The sequence below is a fragment of the Rhinopithecus bieti genome, unplaced genomic scaffold (genome assembly GCF_001698545.2).
Source record: "Rhinopithecus bieti isolate Rb0 unplaced genomic scaffold, ASM169854v2 scaffold_11110, whole genome shotgun sequence".
Classification (NCBI taxonomy): Eukaryota; Metazoa; Chordata; class Mammalia; order Primates; family Cercopithecidae; genus Rhinopithecus; species Rhinopithecus bieti.
In genome coordinates, this window is record NW_016806890.1 from 1,093,208 (window position 1) to 1,104,605 (window position 11,398).

At 41.0% G+C, this 11,398-nt stretch overlaps 1 pseudogene; it reads left to right on the top strand.

Annotated features, from left to right (window-relative positions):
- Nucleotides 1-770: 770 nt before the first annotated feature.
- LOC108533679 (AP-3 complex subunit sigma-1 pseudogene) lies at nucleotides 771-8,476 on the top strand (annotated as a pseudogene).
- Nucleotides 8,477-11,398: the final 2,922 nt, after the last annotated feature.

Here is an 11,398-nt window from a genome sequence, read left to right on the forward strand (position 1 = left end):
CAAACTCATGACCTCAAGTGATCTGCCACCTCACCCTCCCAAGGTACTGGGATTGTAAGTGTGAGCCACTGCATCTGGCCGAGTAAAGTTACTCTCTACCATTCCAAGAAAGGCTATTTTCTTGAGAAAGACTGGATAAATAATTTAGAAATTGGTTTGTGAATCATTTTCCTCCTACCTGAATGAAGAGGAAGTGCTAGTGGCAAGCTAGGTGTAGCTATGTAGACTTATGAAAATAACTAACATACCTTCAGAAGAAGGGAGAATTAGGGGAAGTTACATGATTTCTTATTTGTGTTATACATTTGCTCAATGCATTTTTCTTTTGGGAATTTATGAGTTAGATATGAAGTATACCTTTGGCAAACAGATTTTAAAATTCAATGAAAAGAAGCAAAATCTATCCCATGATTTAAGACTCCAAAACTGTTTAAGAAAATTAGAAAACAAGCTCTAGTTTAAATTTTGAAAATCCCAATGTGAGTACAAAGTTTTCTTAGGAGTTCAGAAATGTAAAAGGTTTATGCAAAAGATGAAAGAAAGAGTATCTTTCCCAAAACCTATGTGAACAGTGTTCGAAAAGGTAAAACCAAGAACAAACTGAAACTTAAATCCTCCTCCTTAAAAGGAAGTGTTTTTTTAGAAGTAATGGTGGGATTGAGTGCAGTTAATTATCAGGATTGGGTTAGGACTGGCTGCATAATTTTTGGAACCCAGTGCAAAATGAAAATTTGAATCCCCTTGTTAAACAAAAAGTATTGATAATAAAGATGGCAACGGCAGAGCATTGTATGGAGCCTTCTCAGCAAGAGCTCAGTTCACATGCTGGTGAAGAAGGTGTAAACCAAAAACAAATTCCAAGGCCCCCAACCATCTGAATGGACTTCCTCCTAAGCCAGGGCACTCTAAAATTCAACCTGAAAGACTGGTTCAGGCCATGACAGGAAGTGAGGGTTAGACATGCCTCATTATTATACCTCTCTGTCATTAATATCAACACAGACCTTAAGTCTGATAAGAAACATTTAGAATGTATTCTCTCTGAAGCCTGCTACCTGGAGGCTTCATCTGCCTGATAAAACTTTTGGTTTCCACCACTGCCTCCGAGATGTACCATGTTCCTGGACAGAACCAATGTACAGGTCAAATGTATTTGACTGATGTCTCACACCTCCCTGAAATGTATAAAACCAAGCTGTGCCCTGACCACCTTGGGCACATGTTCTCAGGACCTCCTGAGGAAGGACTGTGTCACAGGACATAATCACTCATATTTGGCTCAGAATAAATCTCTTCAAATACTAAAAATACAAAATTTAGCTGGGCATGGTGGTGGGTGCTTATAATCCAAGCCACTCAGGAGGCTGAGGCAGGAGAATCGCTTAAACCCAGGAGGTGGAAGTTGCAGTGAGCCAAGATGGAGCCACTGTACTCCAGCCTGGGTGACAGAGCGAGACTCCCATCATCTCAAAAAAAAAAAAAAAAAAAAGAGTATATAAGAGTATCAAATAACAATGCAGATGTTTGAAAAATGAATTTAAGTGTCTAGAACTAGACAAAAACACAGCCCTACACCAGAGGCGTTTGAACCACAGCAACTCCATCTTGAATAGGGGCTGGGTAAAATAAGGCTGAGACCTACTGGACTTCATTCCAGGTTAGGCACTCTAAGTCATAGGATGAGATAGGAGGCCAGCACAAGATATAGGTCACAAATACCTTGCTGATAAAACAATATGTGATAAAGAAGTGGGCTAAAAGTCACCAAAACCAAGATGGCGATGAGAGTGACCTCTGGTGGTCCTCATGACTCATTATAAGCTAATTATAATGCATTAGCATGCTAAAAGACACACCCACCTGCGCCATAACAGTTCACAAATGCCATGGCAAAGTGAAGAAGTTACTCTATATGGTCTAAAAAGGGGAGGAGCCCTCAGCTCTGGGAATTGCCCACCCCTTTCCTGGAAAACTCACCCCTTGTTTAGCATATAATCAAGAAATACTAAAAGTATAATTAGTCGAGCAGCCCACACTGTTGCTCTGTCTATGGAGTAGCCATTCTTTTATTCCTTTACTTAACAAACTTGCTTTCACTATACTGTGTTGACTCGCCCCAAATTCTTTCTCACATGAGGTCTAAGAACCCTCTCTTGGGGTCTGGATCAGGGACCCCTTTCTGGTAACACCTAGAATACTAAAGAGATAGGTATATGTGCTCTGGGTTGCCATAATTATTTTGAGAAGTTATAGGACACATAAAGAGAAACCAAAAGACTGAGGGGGAAAAACTCAAAAAAAATTTTTTTTGAGATGGAGTTTTACTGTGTGGCCCAAGCTGAAGTGCAGTGGCACGATCTCAGCTTACTACAACCTCCACCTCCCAGGTTCAAGTGATTCTCCTGCCTCAGCCTCCCAAGTAGCTGGGACTACAGGCATGCACCACCACGCCCAGCTAATTTTTGTATGTTTAATACAGACGGGTTTTCACTATGTTGGCCTGGATGGTCTCGATCTCTTGACCTCGTGATCTGCCCACCTTGGCCTCCCAAAGTGCTGGGATTACAGGCGTGAGCCACTGCTCCCAGCCCTCAAAAAGTTTTAAAAAGAGGAAAAAGTGTAATCAAAATTGGAATTAGTAAACTTGGAATTGACTGCTGGTAAATTGTGAACAAACACCACTGTACTAGCACTTTGCAAGAACTTATGTAAGATGAGATGATAATAGAAGCCACCCTATGTGTTCTGTGAGCAAACCCTTTCAATTGAGACTCTTTAAAAAAAAAAAAAAAGTTGGGGTGGTGGGGAGGCACAGTTATGGTGGTAAATCAATGAGTAACAGAAATAATTCCAGCAAAATGATGAGCAAAACTTATCATATTGTCCTTGGAGACAAGATGAAGAAACGTGATAGGTGACTCAGCAGTTTGAACAATCCAAGCAGGGTGAATGAATTAATACACCAGGGACAACTTGACCAGGAGTCTCTGTGACATCTCACAAAGCTCTGCCTCATCACTGTCCTGTTTGGCAACATTATCAGTAATTTATATGCTGGCACAGAGGCATGCTTATCAGGTTTAAAGATTACCCAAAACTAGGAGGGATAGCTAACATAATGGCTTCACTAAAGAGTCACAATTACCTCCACAGGCTGGAATCTCAGTCTCAAATGTCAACAGGTTGACATTTTGACTAGAATAAATGTAAAGGATATTTTTAGATTAAAACAAGATTTTTTGTTTTTTGTTTTACCAAAACCAGAAGGGTAGTGACCAGGCTTGGTTGTAACTCATAAAACAAACAAAAACCGTAAAGTTTCTTTTTGAAATGAAGATGAAGTATAGGATCGAAAAAATTATGGTTTTGATTGATTATGCGTTAAAACAAACCAACTCTACAATGCAGCTGTTGAAAAAGTTAATACTGCTTTGGACAAATCATTAAAAGCAATAGTAGTCATTTATTGAGAGGGAATTATGAACACTGGCTCTGGAGCTAGACTGGCTGGGTGACACTGGACAAATTCTTTCATCTCTTTGTGACCACGTTCCTCCATTTTTAAAATTGGGGAGATATGGTTTGGCTGTGTCCCCACCCAAATCTCATCTTGAATTCCCATGTCTCATGGGAGGGACCCAGTGGGAGGTGATTGAATCATGGGGGCAGGTCTTTCCTGTGCTGTTCTCGTGATAGTGAATGGGTCTCACAAGATCTGATGGTATTATAAGGGGGTGTTTCCCTGCACAAGCTCTCTTTTCTTGCCTGCCACCATGTGAGACATGGTTTTCACCTTCCACTATGATTATGAGGCCTCCCCAGCCATGTAGAACTGTAAGTCCTACAAACCTCTTTCTTTTGTAAATTGCCCATTCTCAGGTATGTCTTTATCAGCAGCATGAAAACAGACCAATACAGGGTGGTAAGAATAACACCTACTTAATAGGGTTCTTTTGAATAACTCAATGAGATAATACATATAAAAATTTAGAACAGTGCTCAATAAATGTTAGCTATTATTGTTCTGTTCCAGACACTTCATACACATTTGCATGTGTATGTGTGTGGCTTTTTATTTAGTTACAGTATTCACTGCAAAGTAATACACATATTAAAACAATACTAAAAGATATACACTGAAAAATTGTCCCTTAATTATCAGTCCTTCTACTGAGAGATTAAATTAAAATGCACCTTTCATTTTTATATACAAATGGGTACACAGACTGCACAATGCTCTGCACATTTCCTCTCTACATGTTGTGTATCTTGGAGATATTTCCCTATCAGTATATGTAGATCCATTCCATTCTTTGGTTTTGTTTTGTTTCCCTCTGGAGACATAGGGTTTCACTATGTTGTCCAGGTTGGTCTCCAATTCCTGGGCACAGGTGATCCTCCTGCCTCAGCTTTCCAAGTAGCTGGGACTACAGGTGTATACCACCACACCCGGCCTATTCCTTTTTTTTGTTTTGTTTTTTGAGACGGAGTATTGCTCTGTCACCCAGGCTGGAGTACAGTGGCACGATCTCGGCTCACTGCAAGCTCTGCCTCCCAGGTTCACACCATTCTTCTGCCTCAGCCTCCCGAGTAGCTGTGACTACAGGCACCCACTACCATGCCCGGCTAATTTTTTTTTTTTTTGGTATTTTTTAGTAGAGACGGAGTTTCACTGTGTTAGCCAGGATAGTCTCGATCCACCTGCCTCAGCCTCCCAAAGTGCTGGGATTACAGGCATGAGCCACCACACCCGGCTCCATTTTTTTTTTTTTTTTTTTATACTTTGAGTTCTAGGGTACATGTGCACAACGTGCAGGCTTGTTACATATGTATAGTGTGCTGCACCCATTAACTTGTCATTTACATTAGGTATATCTCCTAATGCTATCCCTCTCCCCTCCCCCTACCCTTTTTTTTTTAAGTTGCATAGTATTCCACTGTGTAGATGTGCCATAATTTATTTACCAGATCCCCAAACCACAGTTATTTAAGTTCGTATTCAGTCTTTTTTTTCCCACAAACAATGCTGCTATGAACTTCCTTGTAGCTCAGATACTGGAGTCAGATTGTCTGGGTTTAAATACCTGTGCTGTCACTTATTAACTGTGAGCATGGGTAAATGTCTGAGCTTTACCAACCTTGACTTCCTCAAGTGTGACATAGGGATAATAATAGTGCCAAACTCATAGGGTTCTTGTAAGGATCAAATGGAGAGTACCTTGCTTGATGCTCCTACATAGTAAACTCTCAATGAATATAAAATACTTCCGTTTTTAACTTTCCAACTTTACATACATTTGAGTTTGTAGGTTGAATTCTTAGAATTGCAGATTCAAGGGTGTTCGTTTAAAACTGGCAGATAATATTAAATTGTCCTTTGTGTTGGATCATGTTTTCCTCTCTAGATACACACTCTACCTGTCCTGACCCTGCTGTGTACTCCAGGAGGCTATAAACCTCTAGCAGCCACTGCCCGTTCAGGACTTCTGTGAGAGATGGGAGGGCAGAAGGAAGGAGCCCCAGGCCTTTGTTTGGCACTGGCTATATTCCCTTACCAGAAGCCAGCTTCCATTAAGTAGCTCCTCCCCAGTGGCTACTAAGTCCACAATGTTCCTTTTTAAAAAAAAAATTTATCTTTAATAAGACAGATTATCTCTCAGTTGTCCAGGCTGGAGTGCAGTGGTGCAATCACAGCTCACTGTAGCCTTGACCTCCTGGGCTCAAGTGATCCTTCTGCCTCAGCCTCCAGAGTATTTGGGACCACAGGCGTCTGTCACTACATCCAGCTAAATTTTTAAAATATTATTTGTGGAGACAGAGTCTCCCTGTTTCCCAGGCTGGTCTCAAACTCCTGGACTCAAGCAATCCTCTTCTTTGGGCTGCCAAAGTATTGGGATTACAGGCATGAGCCACTGAACCTAGTCCCCACCATGTTTCAAGAAAAGCTCTCTCCCTTTGCCCTGTCAGTCAGATCGGGTAGAAACTATTTCCTGCAGTTGCTTGTCCGTGGATCTTTCACCAGCCCTTGCAAGTTCCCCTAACCCTGAGCACATCTCTATAAATAATTCTTTTGCTAAACTTCCTTCAGTTACTGTTTCAACATGCCATCTGACTGGCACACTATCCAATTCACACTCTCACTGATTCACGATAAGAATATTTGTTTTCCGGGCCGGGTGCGGTGGCTCAAAGCCTGTAATCCCAGCCACTTTGGAACGGCCGAGACGGCATCACGAGTCAGGAGATCGAGGACCATCCGCTTAACACGGATGAAACCCCGTCTCTACTGAAATACAAAAACTAGCCGGGCGAGTGGCGGCGCCTGTAGTCCCAGCTATCGGGAGGAGCTGATGCAGGAGAATGGCGTTAAACCCGGGAGGCGAGCTTGCAGTAGCTGAGATCCGGCCACTGCACCTAGCCCGGGCGCGACAGAGCGAGAACGTCCGCCTCAAAAAAAAAAAAAAAAAAAAAAAGAATTATTTGTTTTCCCACACTCTTGGCTAGGTATCGGCATGCTCAATTTGTTTTTTTTTTATTTAGATTTTCTAATAAAAGATTTTATACAAAAGACTCCTTTAATTTTTTTTTCTGGGCACCAGTGCCATTATTTATCTTTTATCACTGGTAGTGTTTCATTTTAAACTTCAGTTTATTCAAGGCCTTTGCATAAATATAGATACTTATTATTTCCTCAATATTGTATTAGTTCAATTAAAAATATCAGAAAATTCAACCAAAATAATATGAAGAACTACTGTAGACATTAAAAACTTTACCCCAGGCCAGGCTCGGTGGCTCACACCTATAATCCCAGCACTTTGGAAGGCTGAGGTGGGCAGATCATGAGGTCAGGAGATTGAGACCATCCTGGCTAACACGGTGAAAGCCCATCTCTACTAAAAATACAAAAAATTAGCAGGGTGCAGTGGTAGGCGCCTGTAGTCCCAGCTACTTGGGAGGCTGGGAGGCTGAGGCAGGAGAATGGCGTGAACCCGAGAAGCAGAGTTTGCAGTGAGCCGAGATTGCGCCCCTATACTCCAGCCTGGGCAATAGAGCCAGACTCCATCTCAAAAAAAAAAAAAACAAAAACCAAAAAACTTTACCCTAATAAAATTGTTTAGGTATGATGATGACTTGTGGCAGTGTTTTTATCCTCTAATATCGTTACAAGTAAAATGGTATGATATATTAGATTTACTTCAAAATTCTCCAGAAAAATAGACAATAGAGTGTGGAGAATACATGGAAGAAGACTGGGAAAGTGTAGGTAATTGTTGAAAGTAGGTGATGGATATGGGTGAATCATTATATCCACTCTTTCCCATTCTGTACCCATTCATTATCTCCATTCTTCTGTGCTAAAAGTCCCAAAATAAGAAATAAACCAACAAACAAAACCAGTAGCAACAATAAACAAAGAAATAAAAAGACAACTGAAAATCCAAGTTGAGGAGAAGTATAGCCAGTGAGATCCCCAGGTGAGGCAGTTGCTCCGGCACTGCCCAGCCAGGATCAAGGTGACCGTCACCTTCAGCAACCACAGGAAGCTGCAGCTCTCCAAGTTCCACCAGCTCTACAGTGAAGACACACAATAGCAAATCATCAGGGAGACTTTCCACTTGGTGTCTAAGAGAGATGAAAACGTTTGTAAATTTCTAAAGGAGGATTATTAATTGGAGGATATGACAACAAACTGATTTCTAGACCTCACATAATATCATATTTTGTCTTCTGTTTGGGTTCTTCAGAAAATGAACTTGGTATTTTAGATCTAATTTGAGTATTTGTGGAAACATTAGGCAAGTGTTTTTGAAAATGTCTGTGAACTAGATTTCATTTTCCATGTGGCTCACATTATTCTTGTAGAAATGATATTGGGGGAATGGTATTAGAGACTGTATTAGTCTGTTTTCACACTGCTATAAAGACATACCTGAGACTGGGTAATTTATAAAGAAAAGACAATGAATTGACTCACAGTTTCATATGGCTGAGGAGGCCTTCGGAAACTTACAATCATGATGGAAGGGGAAGCAGGCACGTCTTACATGGTGGCAGGAGAGAGCTAAGAGCAAAGGGGGAAGAGATCCTTATAAAACCACCAGACCTCATGAGAACTCACTCACTATCATGAAAACAGCATGGGGGAACCTCCCCCATGATCCAATCACCTCCTTCCCTTGACATGTGGGGATTACAGGTCCCTCCCTTGACCTGTGAGGATTACAATTTGAGATGAAATTTGGGTGGGGACACAGAGTCAAACCAGATCAGAGACCAACAAGAATGAGATTGTTACACAAATCAATGTGCAAAATAAGTTGAAAAAAACAGAGGCTGGCTTTGCAGGAACCTAACAGCCCATGCTGTATCAGCTGTATAGAATATAAATCTTCCCAAGATTCCAAGAAACATTAACACTGGTGACATCAGTATAAAAGTGCCAAACCTGCCCTCTTTTAGACAAAAAATTTAAAAGACTATTTTCAGTAAAATCCAGGGGAAAAGGTCATCCATCCAAGTTTACCTTGTAGTTGTTTACCAAAAATAAAGGACAGTCTTAACTTTTGCTCTTGGATTTAAGTCAAGGTACTGTACAGAAGTTGTATAAAATCAGTATGTGAAGTTCAATGTACCTTTTCTTGTTCAGTGATTTTTAAAGAAATCAAATAGTTCCAGTGTGATTTGTTTTCTTTTCTAAACTTCGTTTCTATACCCACCAAAAGCATTCCCTATATATTGGCTACTATGATATTTTGAAAAGTGTTTGTGATATTTCTTTATGTATCGCCCAAAACATTGGTATGTTGTATTGATTACAAGTGCAGCATTCATTAATTATTTCTGCTATTTGTCACAATTGTCACTTAAAGAACCAAGTGTATATTGTGTGAAAATACTATGACTTTGTTCTTTTTTTTTTTTTTAAACAGAGTCTCACTCTGTCACTCAGGCTGGAGTGTCATGATGCAATCTCAGCTCACGGCAACCACTACCTCCTGAGTTCAAGAGATTCTCATGCCTCAGCCTCCCAGATAGAGGGACCTGTAATCCCCCCATGTCAAGGGAAGGAGGTGATTGGATCATGGGGGAGGTTCCCCCATGCTGTTCTCATGATAGTGAGTGAGTTCTCATGAGATCTGATGGTTTTATAACCAGAATTACAGGCATGCACCATCACGCCCAGCTAATTTTTGTATTTTTGTAGAGACGAGGTTTCATCAAGTTGTCCAGGCTGGTCTCGAACTCCTAACCTCAAGTGATCTGCCTACCTGGACCTCCTAAATTGCTAGGATTACAGGCATGAGCCACCACACCTGGCCATGACCTTTTTTCTTAGTTTAAATAAACTCCAATAAAAAAATTCAAGTTAAACAATTTTTATGGGTCTATAACACAATATTATCTGGAGTTCATTAGGTTAGGTATGGCTGTGAACGTTTAATCATAACTTTTCAGTTGCAATTTTATGTTCACATTGTATTTGGGTATCTCTCAATATTTTTAAAAGAAAATTATCAACCATATATGGCAGGTCCACAGATTTGTCACATCCCCTTTGTTTCGAAAGTTTTCAAATATATATGAAAATGGAAAGAATATTATTATGAAAGCCTGTATACTCTCTGCCTAGATTTAAAAACTGTCATCATCTTGACACATTTGTTCAATACTTTGTATATCGTTTTTTAAAAACTAAACCATTTGAAAGTCATTATGACACTTTTGCTTCTTCTAGTTCCTCTCCCTCCTCCTGAGTTTTCAGTTTTGTTTTCCGACTTCCTATACGTGGGTTCCTTTTTCTAACAACCTTACATAGCCTTCTTACAAAAGGAGGAAAGTTCTCCTAACTTTATGTTCATCTCCAGCTACCACCATCTGTCTCTTTCTTTCTTACAGCCCACTTTCTCAAAGGAGAGTCCACACTGCTGTTTCCACTTCCGCCCTCTCGGTGGGTCTCACTGGACTGTGCTGTGCCCTCCACACTTCACTTCGGCACCATCTGGGGCCTCACGACTGGGAAACGCAACAGAGGCCAGGCTCCTCTTTTTGGCATATTTCATACTGTTGAGCTCCATCTTGAAATCTGTTCCTCCTGCCAGGGCATCTTTCACTTCTGACTCACCTGCTTTTCCAGCTGTCCCTGCTCAGGACCCTTCGTCAACTCTCCTTTCTGTTTGCCTCTTGAATCTGGGCATTCTAAATGGCCCCATCTCCATCCTTAGTCTCAAATCAAGAGCCAAACCATTTTGTCCCTTATTACTGGAATTTCATGCATCTGTAAGAAGATGGAGAGAAACTCTTTATGTGAGAGAACCCATGAGGATGTCTGCTTCATGAACTGCTTCCTTTTGATCTTCCAGTTATGGGTCTTCCGGCTTTTGCAGTTTTAATAAAATCATACCCAGAGGCTATTCAGAGGAAGCAATGTAGGTAAAAGGCAAAAATGATCTTGCTTGTTAGTGACCTGGAGAAAATATTTGATGGAGAAAGAAGCAGAATATTGTCTTTTTTTTTTTTTTTTTTTTGAGACAGAGTCTCGCTCTGTTGCCAGGCTGGAGTGCAGTGGTGCAATCTTGACTCACAGCAACCTCCACCTCCCAGGTTCAAGCGATTCTCCTGCCTCAGCCTCCCAAGTAGCTGGGATTACAGGCACGTGCCACCACGCGCAGCTAATTTTTGTATTTTTAGTAGAGACGGGGTTTCACCATGTTGGCCAGGGTGGTCTCAATCTCTTGACCTCGTGATTTGCCCACATCAGCCTTCCAAAGTGCTGGGATTACAGGCATGAGCCACTATGCCCAGCCTGTTGTCTTTCTTTATTACAAAGTTGTAGGATGTTATTTATCCATGATAAAGTCCTATCTCCCCCATTTCTACAGCTAATTTAAAGTTGACTATTAGAAACCCTATTCACAGGTCAAATACAGACAACACACATTGATTTCTAGCCATAATGCTTCAAAGAGCTAATTAGTCTGCTTTGCTTGCTTGAAAGATCTGTATCTAATTTTTTAAGCATCGAAAGAGAGAAGCATATTCAACTCCTTGTAATACCCAAATGGCAGGTGAATGTTCCCTTCAGGGAACATGTTGCTATTGAGAAAACAACACCTGTATTAAGAATTAAGCCTGGGATGAGCATCTGTGGACTTTGAGACTAAGAGAGAAGAAGAATCAGTAGGCAATGGCTTTTGTTGTTGCTTCTTTTGTTTTTTTTTTTTTTAGACAGAGTCTTGCTCTGTTGCCTAGGCTGGAGGGCAGTGGTACGATCTCGGCTCACTGCAATCTCTGCCTCCATGGTTCAAGTGATTCTCCTACCTCAGCCTCCTGAGTAACTGGGATCACAGGCACACACCACACCACCATGCTCAGCTTATTTTGTATTTTTAGTAGA